This window comes from Scyliorhinus canicula, chromosome 12 (genome assembly GCF_902713615.1).
Source record: "Scyliorhinus canicula chromosome 12, sScyCan1.1, whole genome shotgun sequence".
Lineage (NCBI taxonomy): Eukaryota > Metazoa > Chordata > Chondrichthyes > Carcharhiniformes > Scyliorhinidae > Scyliorhinus > Scyliorhinus canicula.
In genome coordinates this window covers 35,020,216-35,043,645 of record NC_052157.1, presented here as the reverse complement: position 1 = coordinate 35,043,645, position 23,430 = coordinate 35,020,216, and the positions used below count along the sequence as shown (strand labels likewise).

Here is a 23,430-nt window from a genome sequence, read left to right as displayed (position 1 = left end):
TAACTTCATTACAGTGTTAATGTAAGCCTATTTGTGACAATAAAGATTATTTAAAAAAGAACAGTTTTGGTCCACTTATCCAAGGAAAGATATACTGGCATTGGAGACAGACCAGAGTCGGCTCAGTCGGTTGAGTAAGTTGAGCCTGTACTCATTGGAGTTTAGAAGAACGAGAGGTGACCTTATTGAGACACATAAGATTCTCAGGGGGCTTAACAGGGTAGATGCTGAGAGGATGTTTCCTCTTGTGGCAGAGTCTAGGCCCAGAGGGCATAATCTCAGGGCAAGGGATCTCCCATTTAAAACAGAGATGAGGAGGAATTTCTTCTCTGAGAGGGTAGTGAATCTGTGGAATTCTTTCCCACAGAGGGCTGGAGAGGCTGGGTTGTTGGGTGTGTGCAAGGCTGGGATAGACATTTTTTAATCAGTGAGGGAATCCGGGGTTATGTGGATGAAGCGGGGAAGTGGAGTTGCGGATTCTTTTGTTACCTTACTGTAGTGTGTTTGGTAGCACTACTGTACGTAACATGCGTTACTCAATCCAGTTGTGGCAGAGGCTTTCTGCACCTTGATGAAGAAGGTTCAAAGTCGTCCAGAGGTATTGAAAGGTTTATTGAGTAACAGAATTTGACAACTGCGTGAGTTCTTACTTTAAGATCAATACCAGTAGAAAGGTTACAACATTTATATATAGTAGCTATGTCTGACCACACTGGTAGCCCTGAGCTGGATCTATGCTCCTGCTCTCGTCACAGATTAATCACCAAGAGAGGCAGAGAGCCGCTTACGTCTGGCTTTTATACCTGCCAGTGCTGCCCCCTAGTGATATTTCAATTTCCCTTTAACCCCTTATGTACATACCCATGTAAAGATCACTACAAGGATTATCATTTCAGATAAGTCATGACCTGATTGAATGGCGGAGCAGAGTCGATGGGACAAATGGCCGACTTCTACTAAGTCTTAAGGTCTAACTAAAATCTTATCATTATGGTATTGCCATTTGTGAGACCTTGCTGAGTGCAATTTGGAAGTCGTTTTTCCCACACTACAACATCGACTTATCTTTCAAATCCACTTCAGAGGCTGTAAAGGGCTTTGGAATGGTCTGAGGTAATGTAAGTTGCAATATAAAGAAAGTATTTTCCAACTGAACCTCCCCCCACCACAATTTCCAACTACCTACTTACCTCACAGAAAATGTCTGCCATCATGGCTGGCTACTTTTCTGACAATGCGCAGCAAAGAATAATTTACAAGCGTAAACAAGCAATGCAACTTTAATCTTGAAGACAAAAGGACATTCAATGGACGTCCCATCGACATTAGTCAAGCAGTGATGCGAACCATTCATTCTAATAATTTATAAAACATGTTCATTTACTACTTGTGACATTAAACATAGCAGATTAATCCTCAGATGTCCCTTGTGAATGTTAGAACAGAAGTGATATTCTATTCAGGAACAGTATCAGTGAATTGGGACAGTGGAATATTCTCACTATAATAAGAGATAAAATATGTCCATGTTCACTGTAAATTAGTTTCATTATATATCATTTATTTTACAAAGAACCATTTGTAATGTATCTTGAATTTAATTAAAATATATTTTGGAAAGAATCGTCCTTAATATAATGTTCAATTTAATTTTGGTTGGTAAATTAAATCATGTCATTACAACAGTAGGTATTCAGAAGTCTTTCTGATCAGTGCATGACTAGAATAATAATAAAAACACGACAAGGCTGACACTTCCAGTACAGATTTGAGGGAGGGCAGCACTATTGGAGATGCCAAGCCCTCACAGTTGGACTTAACGGTATGTCTTTAAAGAATAGCCGCATGATATCAGAAGTGTGCCCTGCAATCAAGTCACAGTTTTTCCTTTCACTTTTGAGCAGCGCACATCGACACTTTTACTGCTGACATTTTCAAGTTTTTTACCTATTTATAAATGTCCTCGTGCGCCCATTCAAAATAAATGAAAACACAACCATTTTTACATAACCCCTCATGAGCAATTGGTGTTTAAATCAGTACAACAACACGACAGATTACATGACACTGTTTTGAAGCAGAACAGGGGACATATCCCTGGTGTCCTGCTCCATATGTTCGTTCAATCAACGTCACACAAAGAGAATATCTGGTCGCTGTTTGTGGGACATTGCTGTGTGTAAACCCTGTTTTCTACACTACAACAGTGACCACACTTCAAAAGCACTCTGTTGGCTGTAAAACACTTTGGGACATCCAGAGGTAAGACATGACAAAACTGCAATTCTTTCAAAATTTCTTTGTAATGGGGGTGATGCAAATACTAACCGCATAATATTGTACATTTCTCCTCAAGGGCCCAGAATCCAAGCAACATCTTGTAAACCCTCATGGGGTCATCTGCTAAAAATAGTGGACACATGTAATCATTGGATAGAAACAGAAAATAGGAGCAGGAGGCCATTCATTATTATCGATCATCCAACTCAACAGCGTGATCCCACCTTCCGCCCATATCCTTTGGACCCTTTCACTCCAATGCTATATCTAACTCCTTAAGAACATACAGGGAGTGATTTAATGGCCCCGGCGTGCATGGCTTGGTGACGCGGCGAGGCTGTTGAATCTTGCGAGAAACCTCTCGTGAGACTCGCGATCCTTGAAATGCCTTGCGAGATTTACTGAAATCTTGATGATGAGATGCCGGCGTTGGACTGGCGTGAGCACAGTAAGAAGTCTTACAACACCAGGTTAAAGTCCAACAGATTTGTTTCAAACATGAGCTTTCGGAGCACTGCTCCTTCCTCAGGTGAATCACCTGTACCAAAATCTTGTGAGACATCTGGATCTGGCACTCGCTGGGGGAGATCCAGATTAACATATTTAAGTGAGCCATGAGGCTCATTGAAATATGCTGTGCCAGGTGCTGCCAGCGCCCAGGAACTAATGGCCTCACCTGGGAAACCTTGCCAATGTGTCGTTCAGCACTGGTTTCCACAAATGTGGACCAGGCATAAATTGCATCTCGGTCTGGTTCTCCCAGGCCATTAGAGAACCATGGGTGGTTGGGCGCTGGGCAGGATGGTACCCTCTCACTTCCGTGGACACCTGGTCACCTTAGCACTGGCACCTCAGCACTGCCACCTGGGCACCCTGGTAGTGCCACCCTGTCACTGCCAGGGTGCTCAGATGGCACTGCCAGGTGGATAGGACACTTTGAAGGTGCTAGGTGCCAAGTTGCCAATGCCAGGGATCAGGCCTGGGTGGTGCCTTCCCCTTAAGAGGAGGGGTGAGCGGGGACTCAAGGGCCCCATAAGAGCTACGTTGGGTTTCCGGAGGCTGCGATGGGTTGGCTGGGGGTTTCAAAATATTCGAGTGGCATTTAAAAATGGTGCCACAATTCGCAAATACATTTGCTGCACTGGTGAGCTGAACTCATCAGTGCAGGAAATGATATCAATGGCAAAGAACCATTAAATAGCGGGGTCAGTCCCGGCGATGCAGGTGCCACGGAAAACCTCGCAAAATGCGCCCGAGACGGGACTCTGTTTCTGTCATGTTAAATTGCGCCCACATTGATTTGGCCTCAACTGCTATCTGTCTGTGGTAGCAAATTTCACAGACCAACCACTCTCTGGGTGAAGAAATTTCTCCTCATCTCAGCTCCAAATGGTTTACCCCGTATCCTCAGACTGTGACCCCTGGTTCTATATACAGCCACCATTGGGAACAGCCTTCCTGCATCTACACTGTCCTGTCCTGTTAGAATTTTACAGGTTTCTATGAGATTCCCCCCTCATTCTTCTGAACTCCAACGATTACAATCTCTCCTCATACGTCAGTCCTGCCATCCCAGCAATCAGTCTGGTAAAACTTCGCTGCACTCCCTCTGCAGCAAGAAAATTCTTCCTCAGATAAGGAGACAAAAACTGCACACAATATTCCAGGTGTGGCCTCACTAACGCCCTATATAATTTCAGAAAGCATCCCTCCTCCTGTGCGCAAATCCTCTCGCTATGACGGCAAACATACTATTTGCCTTCTTTACCGCCTGCTGCACCTGCATGCTTACCTTCAGCAACGGGTGTAGGATGGCACTCAGGACTCGTTGCACTTTCACCTTCTCCAAATTTATGGCCATTCAGATATTAATCTGCCTTCCCGTTTCTGCTACCAAAGTGGATAACCTTGCATTTATCCAAATCATGCTGCACCTGCCATGCATTTGCCGACTCACTCATCTTGTCCAAATCACACTGAAGCATCTCTGCATCCTCCTCACAGCTCACCCTCCCACCCAGCTTTGTGCCATCTGCAAATTTGGAGATAGTACATTTCATCCCCTCATCTAAATAATTAATGTATATTGTAAATAGCTGGGGTCCCTGTGGTTCACCACTAAATAAAAGTGCCATTATATCTGACTTGCTCACCTCCTGAATCACACATGGAGAATGTGAAAATACAGAAATTGTTCTACTGCCTATCACTCACTGACTTTAACGAGGGAGGACGAAGGGATAATTTGAGAAATAAAGGTAATATAAAAACATGCAGTAAATTCTCATGCAAGGATTTAGCTGAATTAAATGTTCAGATAGCCGACATAGTAATCTTTCATCAATCACCATGTCCAAGTGGGTTGGTATTTTGCTACACTTGCTGCATAAGTACCTATAGTTTCACTTGTACCATTCATACCAAACCAAAATAATATCCACTGAAGTGAAAACTGCAAAAAAGCTTGCTCAATCAGGTTCAGAAACATTTTATTTTGTTCAACTGTGAAACTCCTGCGCACTGGTTAAGAAGTCAAAATATAGAGAGGTTTGTAAAATTATCATTTAAGTACTTCACCAGGTCGAAACAACAAATGGTTCTTGTTTGCACTTGTTTCTGGCACAGCAGAATCTTCCTCAAGTTAAAACCACAATCTCTCACATGGTATCTGTGACAGAGATGGTGAAATGGTTCCCCTTTTTTTTTTACCTCTGAACTAACCGCAAACAAATGTGTTGAAACATAAGTGTTCCAACCTCTTGGGTGCTGTTAGTTTTATGAATAGGCTTTCGCACAAGGTTAAATGAAAAGAAGGAATAAAGTTTTATTTTCTCAAAATGTTTAGGCAGAGGGCGGTGAGTGCCTGGAACGATTTGCCAGGGGAGGTTGTGGAAGCAGATACATTGACGGCGTTCAAAAGGCATCTTGACAAAAGCGTGGATAGGATGGATACAGAGGGATACGGCACAAGGAAGTGCTGAGGGTTTTGGCAACGGTCGGTATCATGACCGGTACAGGCTTGGAGAGCCAAAAGGCTTGTTCCTGTCCTGTATTGTTCTTTGTTCTTTGTAAATGCGGCAGCACCCACTCACCCATTCACATAAGATCCATACGCACAAAAAAGATTATTACAAAAAATGTAGCGCACATTTTCATTTCTAAAATAGTCCATAAAGACAATGTTACTATCAGTGCCTGAGAAGGTAGGTGGAAATGTTGCAGGCCCGAGGATTCTCGCTTGGACCATTGAAGACAATGGAGGTTGGACGTTTCTGGTGATGAACTCAGAGTGGATTATTCCGTGCAAGAGCAGGTTTCTGGCTTTTCCAGCCAATCCTGTAAGCTGGTGCAAAGGTAAGCTGGACCCTGGTCCACTTCTCCATCATCCCCAACTCCTCACCCTCTACCCATAGCACTTTCCTATGCAATCGTAGAAGGTGTAACACCTGTCCCTTTACCTTCTCCTTGCTCACCATCCAAGGGCCTAAACACTCTTTTCAAGTGAGTCAACGCTTCTCCTGCACCTCCTTCAATCTGGTCTATTGCATTTGTTGGAGAGACTAAATGCAGACTGGCTGACCGCTTTGCAGAACACCTTTGGTCAGTCCGCAAGCAGGTCCCAGACCTTCCTGTCACTTGCCGTTTCAACTCACCGTCCTGCTGCAATGTTCCAGTGAAGCCCAGCGCAAACTGGAGGAACAGCACCTCACCTTCTGATTAGGCATGTTACAGCCTTCCAGACTTAACATTGAGCTCAACACTTCTGACTGTGAACTCTCTCCTCCACTTTCACCCCATTTGTATTTCTATCAATTTATTTTCATTTCTCCCATCAATCCGTCCCCCTTCATTTCCATCCCCATGAGGCAGGCAGGTCTATCAGGTACTGTTACTCTGAGTCACTTTAACTGAAGTGGAGAGGGCAGTTATCAGAAATTGGAGACGGTTGTTTGCATTTAAATGGTTTCCTGGAGGCATAGTCAGACATTAATCCGGCCCCGTACCTGTACAGAAAACACAAAAAAACGTCGCCTGTTTCGGGAATCCATCTTGTCAGAATAAATTGTCCACATTTTAAAACTAAGGATGTCCATCCCCTTCATAGGTTTACAGGCACGGACTGGTCCAATTCAGGTGCGCGGGGCCAATCAGGGGACTTTGTTTCTTCCTTCTCCATGGCGCTCGGGGCGGCGGCTGGATCCGCAGCCAAAGCTGCGTGAAGCCCCTCGGGTCCCTGCTAGCCCCCTGCAGGTAAGCTCTTTATTTGTTGCAGGAAACTGGGAACTGGGGAGTGAAACACCAGCGTTTTTACACCGGCATGGGGACATAGCCCCATATTTGGAGAATCCAGCCCAAGACCTAAGGATGGTTTTCCATATGTATATGGGACTGGATTTTCTGGCAGATGCCGGAAGTCAGGAAAAGTCAAAGCTGGGGTGGGGTTATGGCAGGTGCAGGCTGCAGCTTGGACAGCTGACCTGGGAAAATGTTTTGGATGCTGGGTTTGGATTTGCGCTGTTTAAAAGGCCCAGCTCAGCATTGTGGGACATAAAAAAGAACAGAACCAACCCCGCGCCCCTCCCCCCTCTTCAGCCCTCACAACCGCTCACACCCATATAATCCCAATGTAACAGGGTTCACCGCTTGGGTAAAGCTCCTATACAACGCTCCCATGGCGAGTGTACGGACCAACAATACCAACTCCCAATACTTCCAGCTGCACAGGGGCACCAGACAAGGATGCCCACTGTCCCCGCTGCTGTTCGCACTAGCAATCGAACCGCTAGCAATCGCGCTCAGGGCAGCAAAAAATTGGAGGGGGATCCGAAGGGGAGGTAGAGAGCACAGAGTCTCACTCTATGCGGATGATCTGCTCCTCTATATCTCGGACCCACAAAGAAGCATGGACGGAATCATAGCGCTCCTGAAAGAGTTTGGAGCCTTCTCGGGCTACAAACTCAACATGAGCAAAAGTGAGATCTTCCCAGTACACCCGCAAGGGGGGGGGGGGGGGGGGGGGGGGGGCAGCACTAAAGGGGCTGCCGTTCAAACAAGCCCGAAATAAATTCCGCTACCTGGGGATCCAAATAGCCCATGACTGGAAAGGGATCCACAAATGGAACCTCACCAGCCTGACGGAGGAAGTTAAAAAGGACCTGCAAAGATGGAACACACTCCCGCTCTCCCTCGCGGGGAGAGTCCAGACGATCAAAATGAACGTACTGCCCAGGTTCCTTTTCCTGTTTAGATCCATTCCAATCTACATCCCCAAGGCCTTTTTCAAAGCGCTGGACAAACATATCATGGCGTTCGTATGGGGGGGTAAAAATGCTAGGATCCCAAAGAAGGTCATACAAAAAACAAAATCCAGGGGGGGGGCTAGCCCTCCCGAATCTACAATTCTACCACTGGGCGGCAACAGCCGAGCGAGTAAGGGGATGGATCCAGGAGCCAGAAGCCGAGTGGGTGCGTGCGGAGGAGGCCTCCTGCATGGGAACCTCCCTCCGGGCCCTCGCCACGGCAGCACTCCCATCCCCGCCCAAAAAACACTCCACCAGCCCAGTGGCGACAGCCACCCTCCAATCCTGGAACCAACTGCGGCAGCAATTTGGCCTGTACAAAATGTCGGACAAGGCTCCCATCTGCAACAACCATAGGTTCAAACCAGCACTGACCGACGCCACCTTCAAAAGGTGGAGGCAGGACGGGGGGACACTGACAGTCAGGGACCTATACACGGACGACAGGATCGCAACACTGGACGAACTGACAGAGAAATTTCAGCTAGCTGGGGGGAACGAGCTACGGTACCTGCAGCTCAAAAACTTCCTACGAAAGGAGACAAGGACGTACCCACAACCGCCACGACAGACACTATTGGAAGACCTACTGGACGCAAGTATCCTAGAGAAAGGGAACTGTAGTGACATGTATGACCGACTGGTAGATAGGGACGACACCGTACTGGACGCAACAAGAAGGAAATGGGAGGACGACCTGGGGATGGAGATAGGGTGGGGACTCTGGAGCGAAGCACTGCATAGGGTCAACTCCACCTCCACGTGCGCAAGGCTCAGCCTGACGCAACTAAAAGTGGTACATAGAGCCCACTTAACGAGAAACCGTATGAGTAGGTTCTTCCCGGAGGTGGAGGACAAATGTGAGCGGTGCCAGAGAGGCCCGGCCAACCACGCCCACATGTTCTGGTCTTGCCCCAGACTTGTGGAGTACTGGACAGCCTTCTTCGAGGCTATGTCCAAAGTGGTGGGGGTGAGGGTGGAGCCATGCCCGATAGTGGCGGTCTTCGGGGTTTCAGACCAGCCAAATCTATTCCTGGGGAGGAGGGCGGACGCCCTTGCCTTTGCCTCCCTGATTGCCCGCCGTAGAATCCTGTTTGGCTGGCGGTCAGCAGCACCACCCAGAGCTGCAGACTGGCTGTCCGACCTCTCGGAATCTCTCCAAATGGAGAAAATCAAATTCGCCATCCGAGGGTCGGACGACGGCTTCCACAGAACGTGGGAGCCATTCATGCAACTGTTCCGGGACCTGTTTGTGGCCAACGTACATGAGGAAGAATAGTCGGGTGGCCAAGAACCAGGGGAAAATGGACGGGAATCGGGGGAAGGTAGCCGGGGGGAGGGGGGGGGGGGGCTACGGGCTCGGTATGGGGGTTTGATGGCAAGCCAAGGCCCAAAACCAAACTATAAATAAATGCCTATAAACATGTGCCTCGGCCATATTGGGGAATGTAAAATATGTATGCTGGCTAAAGGGGGCGGCCACAATTATTGTTATGAAGATGCTTACCTGTAAATATTCATGTTAAATTTTTGTGTTTTCCTTTTTTTTTTTCTCTCTCTCTAATAACTTGTAATTTGTCATATATAAAATATGAAAACTCAATAAAAAAACATTTATAAAAAAAAATAATCCCAATGCTCCATCCATGTCACCTTATTCCCTCCATCCACCCCCATGCCACCAGGAAATCCACGGAGTGAGTGCGCTGTCGGCGGAACAGAGGATCCTGCCAATGGAGAATTCAGCTTCTTAGCCCCAGAGAAAACAATGCTCGATTGACAACTATAGCTCTCTAATCTCCTCTGTGTATTTTATTATGCTTATTTCAATAAGGGGTTGGATTCACCATCTGTGTGTTTCTCGGTGGCATGCCTTTTATTGGAGGATTCTGCTGCTTGGCACTGGGATTTCCCATTAAAGCCACCTCACACAGCCGGGAACTCATGAGGCTAAAATGTGCTGCTGGCAGGACCAAGAAATTACAACAGCTGGAGAAATCTAGCCAAGATAAAGAGGTTTCAAGTGCTTACAGTTTCTGCTACCGAAACTTTAACGGTTCTGGATGAATTACTCTTTTATTGGGCTGTAGTAAAAGCTATGTTTATGAAAAATTGCTGTCTTTTCTAAATGTTTTTATTTACATTTCCTATTGCCACTAAAGGCGTCATTGCGTCCATACAGTGTATAATGGATGAAAGGGTATGGAAGTACCATAGCTTGGCATAAGAACCATAAGGGATCATAGTGGCTGACTGGGGTGGGTCATACTTTGCATAAGTGCATGAGGAGCTATGACGTTGGGGGCATGCCATGGCATGAATGTGGCATGAGGAGGAGGATCTTTTGAAGCTATTTTCTCTGAGGTATAGTGAGCCTGATTCCATGAAAATTACTGAGGAGTGTCCCCACTATTGACCCAAACAAGTCTGCACCCTTAAAAGGTACCAAGGTACCACTGAAAATCAGAAAGACTAGGGAAGGGCCAGGAATCCCAGAATCTGGTACTGCCCACCATTCTTAAAGGGCTCCCAAGACATTGCGATTCGGCGAAAATCCAGTACATGGTGTCAGCTGATAACCTAGTTGGCACTGTAAATATTGGCAAATGGTGGCATGTTACCCACAATTTTGGATCCATTGACTTCGATGGATGGGAAATTATGGGTAGAGCACCAGATCTGCAAATTCAACAGCTCAGGTAGCTTAGTAACAGTCATACTGAGAAAAATCATCCTTGTGTGATTCGGAGAGGTCCATTTGATAGCCCCTTCTTTCTGTTTTAGATCATGGTCATGAATTGGCAGCTGATGCTGCACCGTGCACCCACTGAAACTCACAATGCGATAGTTCAAACTCTTTTTGGAAACTCGATTTCAACCTCTTTTATGAGATTTTAAGATGAAAGTCTGGACAATATTTTGAAAGTCAACGGCAAACAAAAACTGTCACTGTGGAAAGTTGGCTGCCGACTCTCCAGGCATGGTCTAATTTCACCCCTCCTTTTTTATAAGTTATATACGTGTACATTCAGGCACATTGGGCGAGATTCTCTGACCTCCCCGCTGCGTGTTTGTCAGCGATGAGAGGCGGCCTGCAATTGGCCGGCAGCGGTCCCGCTGCTGTCAATGGGATTTCCCATTGAATCCATCCTATGTCACCGGGAAATCCAAGGCAAGTGGGCGCAATCGGCGGGACTGGAAGATTCCGCTGGTCTGAATAGCCTGACGATCTCGTCCATAATGTATATATATGTACATGTATATCATATATATTATGCATAGTTTTAGAATGTTTATTAATATTGCAACAGGTTAATGTGACTAATTCTCAGAGAACAATTTGTGTTTCACTGAATGATACAGATCAGCCATACTCGAACTGACTAATGGAATAGGTTTAATGGGCTGAATGGCTTCAACCTATATTTTGAATGGAAGAGGTGAGGAAGACAAATGGGCTTGCCTAGATTCTCTTGTCCATACCTGTACAGCCTGAGTAACTTGGGGTTTCTTTTCTTTCTGCTATTAGAGTACTTTTGGGGAATGTGCACATCTGTGAACAAACAGATTGATTTTCAGGTTGTGGTGTAATTCCTAGAAACATAGAAACTAGAAGCAGGAGGAGGCCATTCGGCCCTTCGAGCCTGCTCCGCCATTCATTATGGTCATGGCTGATCATCAAGTTCAATACCCTGATCCCACCTTCAGTTCTTAATGCTTCAGAACGGGCACACATCTTATCAAAGTGGTAATGAGCTTATTGCACGCAAGGTTTCAGGCTCAATTGTTCGTAGCTCCAGGTGATTTGGAATCATACAGGTCATAGAGACCAAAAGCAGGAGTAGAAAGTTACATTGTGGGGGTTGGCGTGAGAGTAAGTACTGCAGATAATTGAAGAGAAGCAGCAAAGGAAGGAACAAAAATTCTCTCCGTTGCTGATCATGTGAAGAAGTGACTCACAAAGGAAACTGCAGAAAACCCAATGCATGGGAATGACCGTACAAGCTACTGACAGATTTATCACCCAAATCCCCGTTTGATGGCTGATGAATTGCAAGTGCTGCTGTGTGAGGGACGTTCCCCTTTTTGCCACATCCGCTGGCCTACATTTCAGTGTTTCAGGAAGGAAGCGAAGGTTGCGCTTGACCATTATTGCTATTCGGATGTTTTGCATTTGGCTGCCTGTTGATCTGAAATTTGGCCATTGCTATTCCAATGATCCCTGCAAAGCTTATTTGACCTTCATTAATGGTATGTTTGTATATTGGTACCTGTTGCCAGTAAGGCTATGCTGGCAATTGACCAACAGAACATCTCGGGAGGGATTGTAAATTCCAGAACCCAGCGGAGGAAGTGTGGCGTTTATGGTAGCGCTGTCACCACGTGGAACGCAATCAGTTCCATGGAAAACGGTGCCGGATTCGCCGGTTCTGTTATTGGCACTCGTGAGGATCACACGCCGCAGCCGCACTTAAATGGTCCTCCTCTCCAACCCCCCCCCAACACACACACACACACACACACCATCCCAGCCAACAAGGTGGCTGGAGGGAAAGCTGCCCCAAGGTTCAGCGACGTTGAGCTGGACACCCTCCTGGATGCCGTGGAGGAGAGAAGAACGACCCTATACCTCGGCACGGGAGGAAGGCCAGCAGGTATCACTGTCCACAGTGCCTGGGCACAGATGGGAGAGGCGGTCAACGTCACCCGGACTGGCATGCAGAGCAGGAAGAAACTTCACAAACTTATCACGGCGGCCAGGGTGAGTTGGCTGCTCCGTGCCCCTGGCACTAACTCTGTCCCCCACACACCCGTAACCTGGTCCCACGCCCTCGTAGATGGGCAAACCCGCACACTGTCCCACATGCCAGCACCCATGCCATCTGCCATGGGCGGGTGTGCTGCTCACTGAGGCCACCATCTACCCACCTTTGCTGCACGCGTCAGACCGTCTCACGGTGTCATTGTTTGTGTTTGCTGCCCCCCCTCCCCCCAGGAGGAGGACGTGCACAACCCCCAGGAGTGGGAGAAGACCGGAGGGGACCAGCAGAACTGCGATCCCTCACCGTGCCCGAGCAGAGGACCCTGAATGTGGCCGATGGCCGAGAGGAAAGGGATGACGCCAGGGTTGAGTGCGGTCACGGGCGAGCAAGTGAGTAGTGGTTGCCCATGACACGTATGTGGGCACTCCCCCTCACCTCATCACACCCCTCTAACCCCCTCGTGCCACACTCCCCTTACCCCCTCGCCCCACCACCCCCCTCACCACTCCCTCAACCCCAACCCCACAGCCCTCAACCCCCACATCCCCATCACCCTCCTCACCCCCTCATCCCCCACTCTCCTCACCACCTCACAGGCAGCCATGTTCCAGAGCCACCTGGACATTGCAGCGGCGCTCCTCAACATGGTCCAGTCACAACAGGCCATGACTGGGAATGTCAGGGGCATTGACCAGACGCTGGCCGGCGTTACACAGACACAGAGAGAGATGGCCCAATCCCAGAGGGAGGAGGTCCAGTCACTGGCTGATGTGGCACAGTCACAGCATGATGTGGTGTAGTCCTAGACAGAGATGGTCCACTCCCTGTGATCCATGGCTACGAGCATGCAGACTCTGGTTGAGGCCAGAGCGGGCCTCCAGGACTGGCAGCGCCAGGTGGTGGGGGGTCTCAGGGGATGGTTCCGCTCGTACCCCGTCCCATGGAGTAGACCGGAGGCCATCGGGCACCCCGAGGGAGGAGGGGATGATGGGGCCTGTGCCGGTGACTACCACAGTGGAGGTGCTGGAACATTACAGAACCTCGGACTCTCCAACTCCAGTCCCTGGTGCATCTGGTGGGCAGCGGGTAGAACAGGGCGGCACCATGCCACCATTGACACCTGAGCAACGGCTGGACCCATCCAGGCCAGGTCGCCTCAGGAGACGCGGACCAATGGCCCTTGTTGCTGGGCAGGAGTCACAGCAGGTTGCCTCCACTCCTGCTGTACCGTCTGGGGAACCACCTAGGCATTGTGTCAGGACCCGTAAGGCCAGAAAGTTAGATACCAGTTAAGTTGGCATGGTTGCAGGGCACAGTTTAATTATGGGGGTTAGGGCACAGACTGTATACATTTCTTCACAATAAACACCTGTTTACACCATTAAAACTTGCCTCGGTGCTCTTCCCCGACTGTCCCCAGCACCCCCAGTCCAGGCATTCGACAGGACCGTGTGATGGACTGGCCAGCTCGCATGCAGTGGTCACCCAGGTGGAAGGTGCTACTGTGGGCATGAGTCAGACATTGTCATACGATGTGGAGCACAGAGCTCATCACAGAGCGGGCTGTCATCATACTCCATCGCATGGACCAAACCCGCTGTTATTGCCAACCCTGGGTCCCCAGCTCGTAGCACCGCAGATATGAATTATTGATGGGTGTGCAAGCGGATGGTCTGACGGTGTGAGAGGTTAAGGGGTGTGGGTCTGGGATGTGGTGTCCATGCCCCTGGCTAGCACCACATTCTCCACCCCCTCCCTCCCAGTCGATGAACCTGGAGGCAGTCAGAGTGTCCCGTGTGCATTGGCCCTGGCGATAACGTTGTGCGACCTCCCCTGTCTGCCCGGGCCCCATGTCCTGCTCATCGTCCCCCTCCCCCGCATTTTCCTCGTCAGACAAGGCCTGTGATCCCTCCTCCTCCTCCAGTACATCGCCCTTCTGCTGTATGATGTTGTGGAAGATGCAGCAGGTTACCACAATGCAGATTACCGGCTGGGTGCCCCCCCAGTCCCCGGGCTGGGTGCCCCCTGTCCCCTGGGCTGTCCCCGGGCTGGGTGCCCCCATGTCCCCGGGCTGGGTGCCCCTGTGCTGGGCTGGTTGTCCCCCTGTGCCCGGGCTGGGTGCCCCCTGTCCCCAGGCTGGGTGCCCCTATGTCCTCGGGCTGGGTGCCCCCTGTCCCCAGGCTGGGTCCCCCTGTGCCCGGGCTGGGTACCCCCCTGTCCCCGGGCTGGGTGTCCCTGTGCCCGGGCTGGGTGCCCCCTGTCCCCAGGCTGGGTGTCCCTGTGCCCGGGCTGGGTGCCCCCTCTGCCCGGGCTGGGTGCCCCTGTGCCCAGGCTGGTTGTCCCCCTGTCCCCAAGCTGGGTGCCCATGTCCCCGGGCTGGGTGCCCCCTGTCCCCAGGCTGGGTGCCCATGACCCGGGCTGGGTGCCCCCATGTCCTCAGGCTGGGTGTCCCTGTGCCCGGGCTGGGTGCCCCCTGTCCCCAGGCTGGGTGCCCATGTCCCCGGGCTGGGTGCCCCCTGTCCCCGGGCTGGTTACCCCCCTGTCCCCGGGCTGGGTACCCCCCTGTCCCCGGGCTGGGTGCCCCCTGTCCCCAGGCTGGGTAACCCCATGTCCCCGGGCTGGGTGCCCCCTGTCCCCAGGCTGGGTGCCCCTCTGGGTGCACATTCTCCCCGTATCTGTGTGGGTTTCACCCTCACAATCCAATGATTTGCAGAGTAGGTGGATTGGCCACGCAAAATTGCCCCTTAAAAAAAGAATCAGTGGACTTCTACGATTGCAAAATATGTGCCGTACCCGGACCAATTCATCCACCGTTTAATGGGTTAGCACCAGCGAAACTTGGAACACGATCGATTCCAATGAAAAACGATGTTGGATTCACTGCAGCCACATATTTGCACGCCACTCCTCACACACATTCATCCCAGCCAACAAGATGGCAGCACAAAGAGCGGCATCCCGGTTCATGGATGCTGAATTCGAGACCCTGCTGGATGTTGTGGAGGAGTGGCGGGCTACTCTGTACCCTGGGGTGGGAAGGAGTTTGCCACCAGGGTCATACAAAGCTGCACGACCTCCAGGGTGAGTAGGCAGCACTGTGCTCCTGGCACCAACCCCACCCCACACACCCGTAACCCCTCTCCCACCTGGAAGACAACTGAACCCTCCACTCTACACTACTCTCCAGCACCCAGACCGGCTGCCATGCCAGGTGCCCTGGCCACGAAGTTACCAGCTACCCACCCCCTGTTCTCCATGTCTGACTGTCTAACACTGTGGAGGGGGTCTGCCGGACGTGTGGCCCCTCGGCAACAGAGCAGTGGGCACTGAACCCAGTCGATGGGCCTGGACACAGGACAGTCAGGACATCGGTCGAACATGTGAGACCCTGCTGAGTTACCGTTCCCCATGGCACGTGTGTCACCACTCCCACCACCACCGCCGCACACCCCCACCAGCACCACCCCACCCCCACACCCCCTCCACCACCAGCGCCCCACAACACCCCACACCCACCCCACACACATTCCACCACCAGCGCCCCACAACACCCCCCCACAACCTTTACACACGCCCTTCACCAACCACCCCACCACCCCACCCCCACCCCACACCCCCTCCACCACCAGCGCCCCACAACACCCCTCCACAACCTTTACACACGCCCTTCACCAACCACACCACCACCCCACCACCCCCCCTCCGCCGCCACCACCCCACCACACCCCACCCCACCCCACACCCCCTCCACCACCAGCGCCCCACAACACCCCCCCATAACCTTTACACACGCCCTTCACCAACCACACCACCACCCCACCACCCCCCCTCCGCCGCCACCACCCCACCACACCCCACCCCCACCCCACACCCCCTCCACCACCAGCACCTACAACATCCCACCACAACCCCCACACCCCCCTCCATCACCCCAAACACCCCTCCACCACTCACACACACCCTTCCACCACTCTCACACACACCTCCACCACACCCACACCCCCCTCCACCACACCCACACCCCCCTCCACCACACCACCCCACCCCATCCCTCCACCACCCTCACACACCCCCTTCACTACCACCCCTCCACCACCACTACAACCCCCTCTACCTCTACCACCCTCACACACTCCCTTCACTACCACCTTTCCACCACCCCACAAACCCCTCTACCACCACCACCCCCCCACCCCGCCCTCTGCACCACCACCCACCACACCCCACACCCCCTCCACCACCAGCACCTACAACACCCACCACTCCCCCCATCATCACCCCCAAACACCCCACCACCACTCCCACACACCCCTCCACCCCACCCCCCCTCTACCTCCACCACCCTCACACACTCCCTTCACTACCACCCCTCCACCACCCCACAAACCCCTCTACCACCACCACCCCCCACACACCCCTGTCCACCAGCACCCGCCACCCCAACCCGCGATCCAATCATCCGATATGTCTTGTGTCCTGGTGAAGAGGTGGGCTGTTCTGGTGTCCCCCACCCCCAACCCCAACAGTGAGGAAGGGGACTTGGCCAGCGACGGGGGCTCTCAGCCTACCGCTTGACACACCCCAGAGCACCAGGCTGGGGACAACACTGACTTCACATCACAGCTGTCTCCAGCACCCTCGACCATCCCAGAGGCAATCACCTCGGTTGGGCATGTTCATGAAGAGGCTCCTTCAGCATTACCTGTTGTGCAGCACACATGTCCCATGGTAGAGCAGGTGGAGGTAGGAACCCCCAAGATGGCGGATGGTTGGTGGGAGGCCCGACTCCAGGGACTAGCTGCCATCCAGATGGGCTTTCGGATTCTGGAAAGGGCGGTCCCATCGATAGTGGAGATATAGTCGCAGAGCCAGTGCCTGCATGACGGGTTGTCAGCAACCAGCCAGCGGTTGCAGGTACAGTTGGAAGAACCCAACTGCCTGCAGGAGCAGGAGGTGGTGCCGACCAGGAGTGTCCCCAGGCCAACACTGCACGGGTTTCATCCACAGAGGAAGCCTTGGAGGGGCGAAGGTTTCGGCCATGAGTCAAGACATCCAAGGCCTGGGGCACTCTGTGCGGACGGTGGATAAGGCCCAGGATAGGGCGCCCCTGACACAGGCTGCCATTTATCAGGGCCACATGGACATTGCAGCAGTGCGCCAGAGCATGGCCCAGTCACAGCGGTCCATGCCTGACGGCATCGTCGGCATTATGCATGGTCCTGGCTGACATGGCAGAGACCCAGAGTGAGGTGGCACAGTCAGTGGCTGATGTGGCACAGACCCAGAAGATTGTAGCACAGTCAAAGCATGATGTAGCACAGTCCCAGAGGGAGGAGGTCCACTCCCTGTGCTCCAAGGCCACCAGCAGCGAGACCCTGATTGGGACGGGAGCGGGCCTCCAGGACTGCCAGTTCCAGGTGGCAGGGGAGCCTCAGAGGTTAGTCTGCTCGCATCCCTGACCATCAGGTACCCCGGGGGGAGGAGGAGGGGATGAGGGCAGTGCTGGTGACTCCCTCAGGGGAGGTGCCAGAACATCACAGCACCTCGGACTCCCACACCCTTGTCCCTGGCGCATCAGGTGGGTATCGGGCAGAACAGGGCGGCATCATTCCACCTAGGACAGCTGAGCAGCAGCCGGAGCTTTCCTGGCCTGGCCACCCCAGAAATGGACCCAGGTCACAGGAATCGCAGGATGCCACCTCCACTCCTGATGTACTGTCTGTGGATCCACCAAGGCATAGCATTAGCACCCGTAATGCCAGAAAGATAGACAACAGTTAAGTTGGCACAGGTGGGCAGCATGGTAGTGCAGTGGGTTAGCCCTGCAGCCTCACGTCGCCACAGTTCGATCCCAGCTCTGGGTCACTGTCCATGTGAAGTTTTCACATTCTCCCCATGTTTTGCATGGGTTTCGCCCCCACAACCCAAAAGATGCGTAGGTTAGGTGGATTGGCCACACTAAATTGCTCCTTAATTGGAAAAATGAATTGGTTACTCTAAATTTTTTTTTTTTTAATTTTGGCACAGGTATGGCACACATTATAGTGATAGGCGCTCGGGCACAAACCTGTGCATATGTGTTCACCATTGCACATACGTTCACAACGTTTTAATCTGTCTCGGTGCTCTGTCAGACGGGTGTGAAGGATGGGCTAGGCTCGTCTGCGCTGGGCTGGGCTGGCTGCAGAGAGGGCACTTGTGGCGAGATGGGGGGATATGGGCAGATGTTGGGGTGGGCATGGACCAGCGACCCCAGTTCAGCCTGCGCTCACCACTCTGGTGCCCACCCTATCCCTCTCCACCCCATCCACAGCACCTCTCCCCTACCGTTCCACCTCTGCCGCCCCAAGTGTTTGATAGGACCGTGCGATGGAACGGCTGACAGGCATGCAGGGATCACCCATGTGGACAGTGGAAAGTGAATCAGACATGAAATTGTGCGGCAGACCAGAGCTCATTGTGAAACGGGTAATCATCATCCTCCAACCCATGGACCTGACCCACTGATACTGCCAACACAAGGCCCATATTCCGTAGTGAGGCAGGTAGAAATCACGGAGGATATTTCAAGGAGTGGGGGGGGGGGGGGGGGGGGAGGGTGGTACAAGGAGTGTGTACATGGGGGGGGGGGGTCAGCTGGAGGAAGGGGTTATGGGGAGTGGGATGATATGTCTGTGTCAATGGACAGAACCCCTAATTGGTGAACCTGGAGGTGATTTAAGCATCCTATGCGTGCTGACCCAGGCCTCATGCGCCTCTCCGGGCTACATTTCCTGCCCATCTTTGCCCTTCCCCGCATTCTCATCGTTAGGCCTGGCATTCATCCTCCTCCTCCAGCACATCACCCCTCTGCAAAGCGATGTTGTGGAGGATGCAGCAGGCCTCCGTGATGTGGCAGACCCTCCTTTTTAAAATTTTAAAAAAGTATCCAATTCTTTTTTTTCCAATTAACCGGCAATTCAGCGTGGTCGATTCACCTATCCTGCATGTCTTTGGGTTGTGGGGGTGAGACCCACGCAAACACGGGGAGAATGTGCAAGCTCCACGTGGACAGTGACCCTGGGCCGGGATTGAATGCCGGGTGCTAATCACTGCACCACCGTGCTGCCCATGGGAGATCCTCCTAGAGTTACTCGCGGGCCCCTTCAGAGCGCTCCAGGCACCTGAACCGCATCTTCAGGATGCCGAAGCACCGATCAATCACACCCCTGGTCACAGCATGTGTGACACTAAATCAAATTAACCAGCATCTCTGTAAGTCAAACTCTTTCCCTAGATGGGGGTATAAGTCTTGCCGAACATTGGCAAAGCAGTCATTGGCAGGGATGTGTTTTCCGTCAACTTTTCCGGTGGCGGGACAGGGAAATTCAACATCTGAAACATCCTGCCTCATATTTTAGTCAATAGGAACTTAAAACCCCATAGGAACGAGAATTTTGGAGTCAGATAAATGTATCTAATCAACGAGGATGCCACCAGAGCATGTGGAGGTCCATTGCGAGACCCGATCGAAAGCAGAGTCAAAGGACCTAGCCAGATCACAAAAAAGTAAGCTGACTTCAACAAATTGTTCCACATTCTGATATATGTCGGAAGTCTTTGCTTAAGGTTGTTCTGCTTCGGAACTTTCTTCCTCTCAGTTCAGTTCCATTATGCTTTTGGGTGTTGGGGACTCCAATGTCAAAGAAATGGGATGCACATTCTCCAGCAGACTGGGGAGTGGAGTTCTCCCAAGCCTCCGCCAACGAGTTCAACAGTGGGCAGGGGCATAGAATTTGATGGAAGGTCCAAAAATTGGTTTTACGCTGGCATGAAGATACAGTGGGTTCTTCCCATGGTGCCCTCCATGTGCATCAGGAAACCTACTGGAAGCCAGCAGGAACCTCATTTGCATCCCACTAATGGGATACAGATGAGGGCCCGATGAGCCGCTTCTCCAGCAGGAAAATATGCTGGTGCGAAGCACGTCTGGAATAACATGGGTGCAGATGTTGGGACTCACCTGAACAATGCCCTGGGGATGCCACTGGAGTTCAGGATGGAGGCAGGAGACAGCCCTGGACCACAGGCCACCACAACAGTGGGTGAGGGGAGCATCTACAGTGGATCATCCAGATTTATTGTCCTGGAGGGGGTCCATCTTCCAGCCTCAGAATGTTCCAGGAGATCCATCTTCACTCTCAGGAGGTCGGACTTACGGCCTCAGAGTTCTCCTGGAGATCCTTGTCATTTTCAGGATGTCCATCTTCTTTCTGCGATGGTGTGTCAGTGATGTTGGGTTCCTTTTCAATATGGTGCCCAGATAGAATAGCGTACTGCACACCATCCTGTCTGCTCGGTGACGGAATACCGTGGCAGCACGGTAGCATCGTGGATAGCACAATTGCTTCACAGCTCCAGGGTCCCAGGTTCGATTCCGGCTTGGGTCACTGTCTGTGTGGAGTCTGCACGTTCTCCCAGTGTGTGCGTGGGTTTCCTCCAGGTGCTCCGGTTTCCTCCCACAGTCCAAAGATGTGCAGGTTAGGTGGATTTGCCATGATAAATTGCCCTTAGTGTCCAAAATTGCCCTTAGTGTTGGGTGGAGTTACTGGGTTATGGGGATAGGGTGGAGGTGTTGACCTTGGGTAGGGTGCTCTTTCCAAGAGACGGGGTAGACTCAATGGGCCGAATGGCCTCCTTCTGCACTGTAAATCTATAAAACGCCTAGTTGCATAATTACTAAGGTCAGGATCGGAAGATTCAGCGTGTTTCCCCCGTGGCCTTCGCAGTGAGAAATGCTGCACATTCCCAACCCGCCAAGAGACTTAGTCCCCAGATGGTAGAATTCCACCCTATGTTTCTAATTGTGAAGAAACACCGTTACACAGTCAGTACCATCATTGCAATGCTCCCACACTTTAATAGCAGCATTGTTTCATTAACAGTGGAAGACCATACAAGACCACACATTAAGTACAGAAGTGTTTCAAATACAAGCGTGATCATGTGGTTGGCACCATCACCTTCTCAAGGGTGTTATGGGAGCGGTGTTTTCTGAAACCCAAAATGTATCATGGAGTTCAACCAACCCCCACTTTAATGTATTGTTGCTTTTGAAGCGCACGGCTTGTTTTCCAGGTGTGGTGCTACAATTATGGACACGTGGGTTTTTAAACACAAAACAATGTTTATTTCATGAATTCAACTTAACCTTCTTAAATAAACATTGGATCCCTTAACACCCCTTACTTAAAATAATACAACACTAAATAATTCCTCAAAATGTTCCTTCAAACCTCCAAAAGACTTCACACCTTTAAGCAGAAACACATCAGGTTAAAGACATTACTATTGTGAGTTTAAATGACCCAAATGATTCAGACATTCTTTCCTGGCAAAGGTCACAGCAGTTTCAGCTTACTGCAAACACAGACACACCCAAGCTCTTTTCTCAAAACTGGCTTTCTCCTTTCAAAACAGCTCACAGCAAACCAGCCAGGCACTTTTCAGCTGCTTTCTCAAACTGAAACTAAAAGCAGAAGTGATCTCAGCTCAGCTCCCCCCTCTGACATCAGTTCAGTAATATGAGCAGCTTCATTTCTTAAAGGTACATTGCTTAAACATCCATTTCTTAAAGGTACTCTCACATGACAAGGGAAACTAGGGATAGGCGATAAATGCTGGCCGAAACAACGATGCCCCCATCCCATAAATGATTTTTTAATAACATGTGCATTAGAATACAGGTGCCAGAGTTTTGGATGAGTGGAAGTTATGGGTGGTAGAATTTGAAAGACCAGCCAGGAAGCATTGTATCGACAGCACCTTAACCCACAAACTCTACCACCCAGAAGGACAAGGGCAACAGATGCATCGGGACATCACCAGCTGTAAGTTCCCCTCCATTGTGGCCTGCAACTATATTGCTGTTCCTTCATTGTTGCCGAACATCCTTGTTCACAGCACCCTGTAGTGTAACTACACCTCATGGACTGCAATTGTTCAAGAAAGTGGCTCACCACCACCTTCTCAAAGGTAATTAGGGATGGGCAATGCATGCTGGTTCGGCAAGTGAAGCCCACACCCATGAACAAATATTTGAAAAGTAACAAATGCATGGAAGAGGGTTTCAGCAGCAGACAGGGTTATTGCAGAGAGGAGATGCATGATCTAATGGGAGCAGGAAGAAGGCGGTCTTGGTTATTGGGCAGATATGGAGACAGAGGTTCAGCTCAGGATCAAACAGGACACTGAAACCTATTGAACCTTCTGTTGCCTATGCAAATGCATGACTTAATTTAACTCTGCCATTTAATACAGGCTTTCAACTTTGGTCATCAATGTCTTGTTGAGCAGCAGCTGTATTTATAACTTGTGAAGGATCTGAACTGAGCGAGCACTTGGCTGTTACTGAAGAAGGTTAGCTCTGAAGAAGAGTCAGATGAACTTGACCCCTTAACTTTTGTTTCTTCCTCCACAGTTGCTGCCAGACTCGCTGAGTTTTTTCACCATTTCCGGATGGAATTTTCCAGTCGTTCATATCGGCGGGATCCTCTAGCTCAGCTGACGGTCCATCCTCGCTACCGGGGGCACATTCAAAAGGAAGTCCTGTCAACAACGGCGGGACCAGGAGATCCATCGTCGGCCAATGGCGGGCTGTCTCCCACCGCCGCAAAACACGCAGTGGGTTACCCTGAAAATCAGGCCCTCGGTTTTCACTTGGCTGTTACTTGGCTGCTGTGTCGCTTTTCCATTACCTATCAGTTGTGCTCAGGAGGCATTCCCGACAATGACAGAAACCATTGATTGGAGTTGGATTCAGTGCAACAAAACAAAATACTGGATAAAGGCAGCAAGCCTGACAGCATCCATAAAGAAAAGTAGGTCACCCATTTTGGATAAGGGCCCTTCATCAGAACAATAAAGGAATGTGTTCTAAAATGTTTACTTCGGCTTCTCTCTTTTCAAAGTTTGCCGGACCTGCGGTGTAATTCCAGTCATTTCTGCTTTTATTTCAGATTTCCAGCCTTTGAAGTTCTGGATTCTTTTTAAACATTTCATTGAATTTCCTGTGATTAGGGGAGTCATGTCTTACACGTATCTGACAC

The 23,430-nt window shown here is 50.8% G+C and overlaps 1 long non-coding RNA gene across 1 annotated transcript; it reads left to right on the top strand.

Annotated features, from left to right (window-relative positions):
• Positions 1-2,164: 2,164 nt before the first annotated feature.
• Positions 2,165-23,263, top strand: LOC119974872. Its single transcript, XR_005462598.1, has 2 exons — positions 2,165-2,262; positions 22,803-23,263. It is a non-coding gene; the product is annotated as an uncharacterized LOC119974872 (long non-coding RNA).
• The last annotated feature ends 167 nt before the right edge of the window (positions 23,264-23,430 follow it).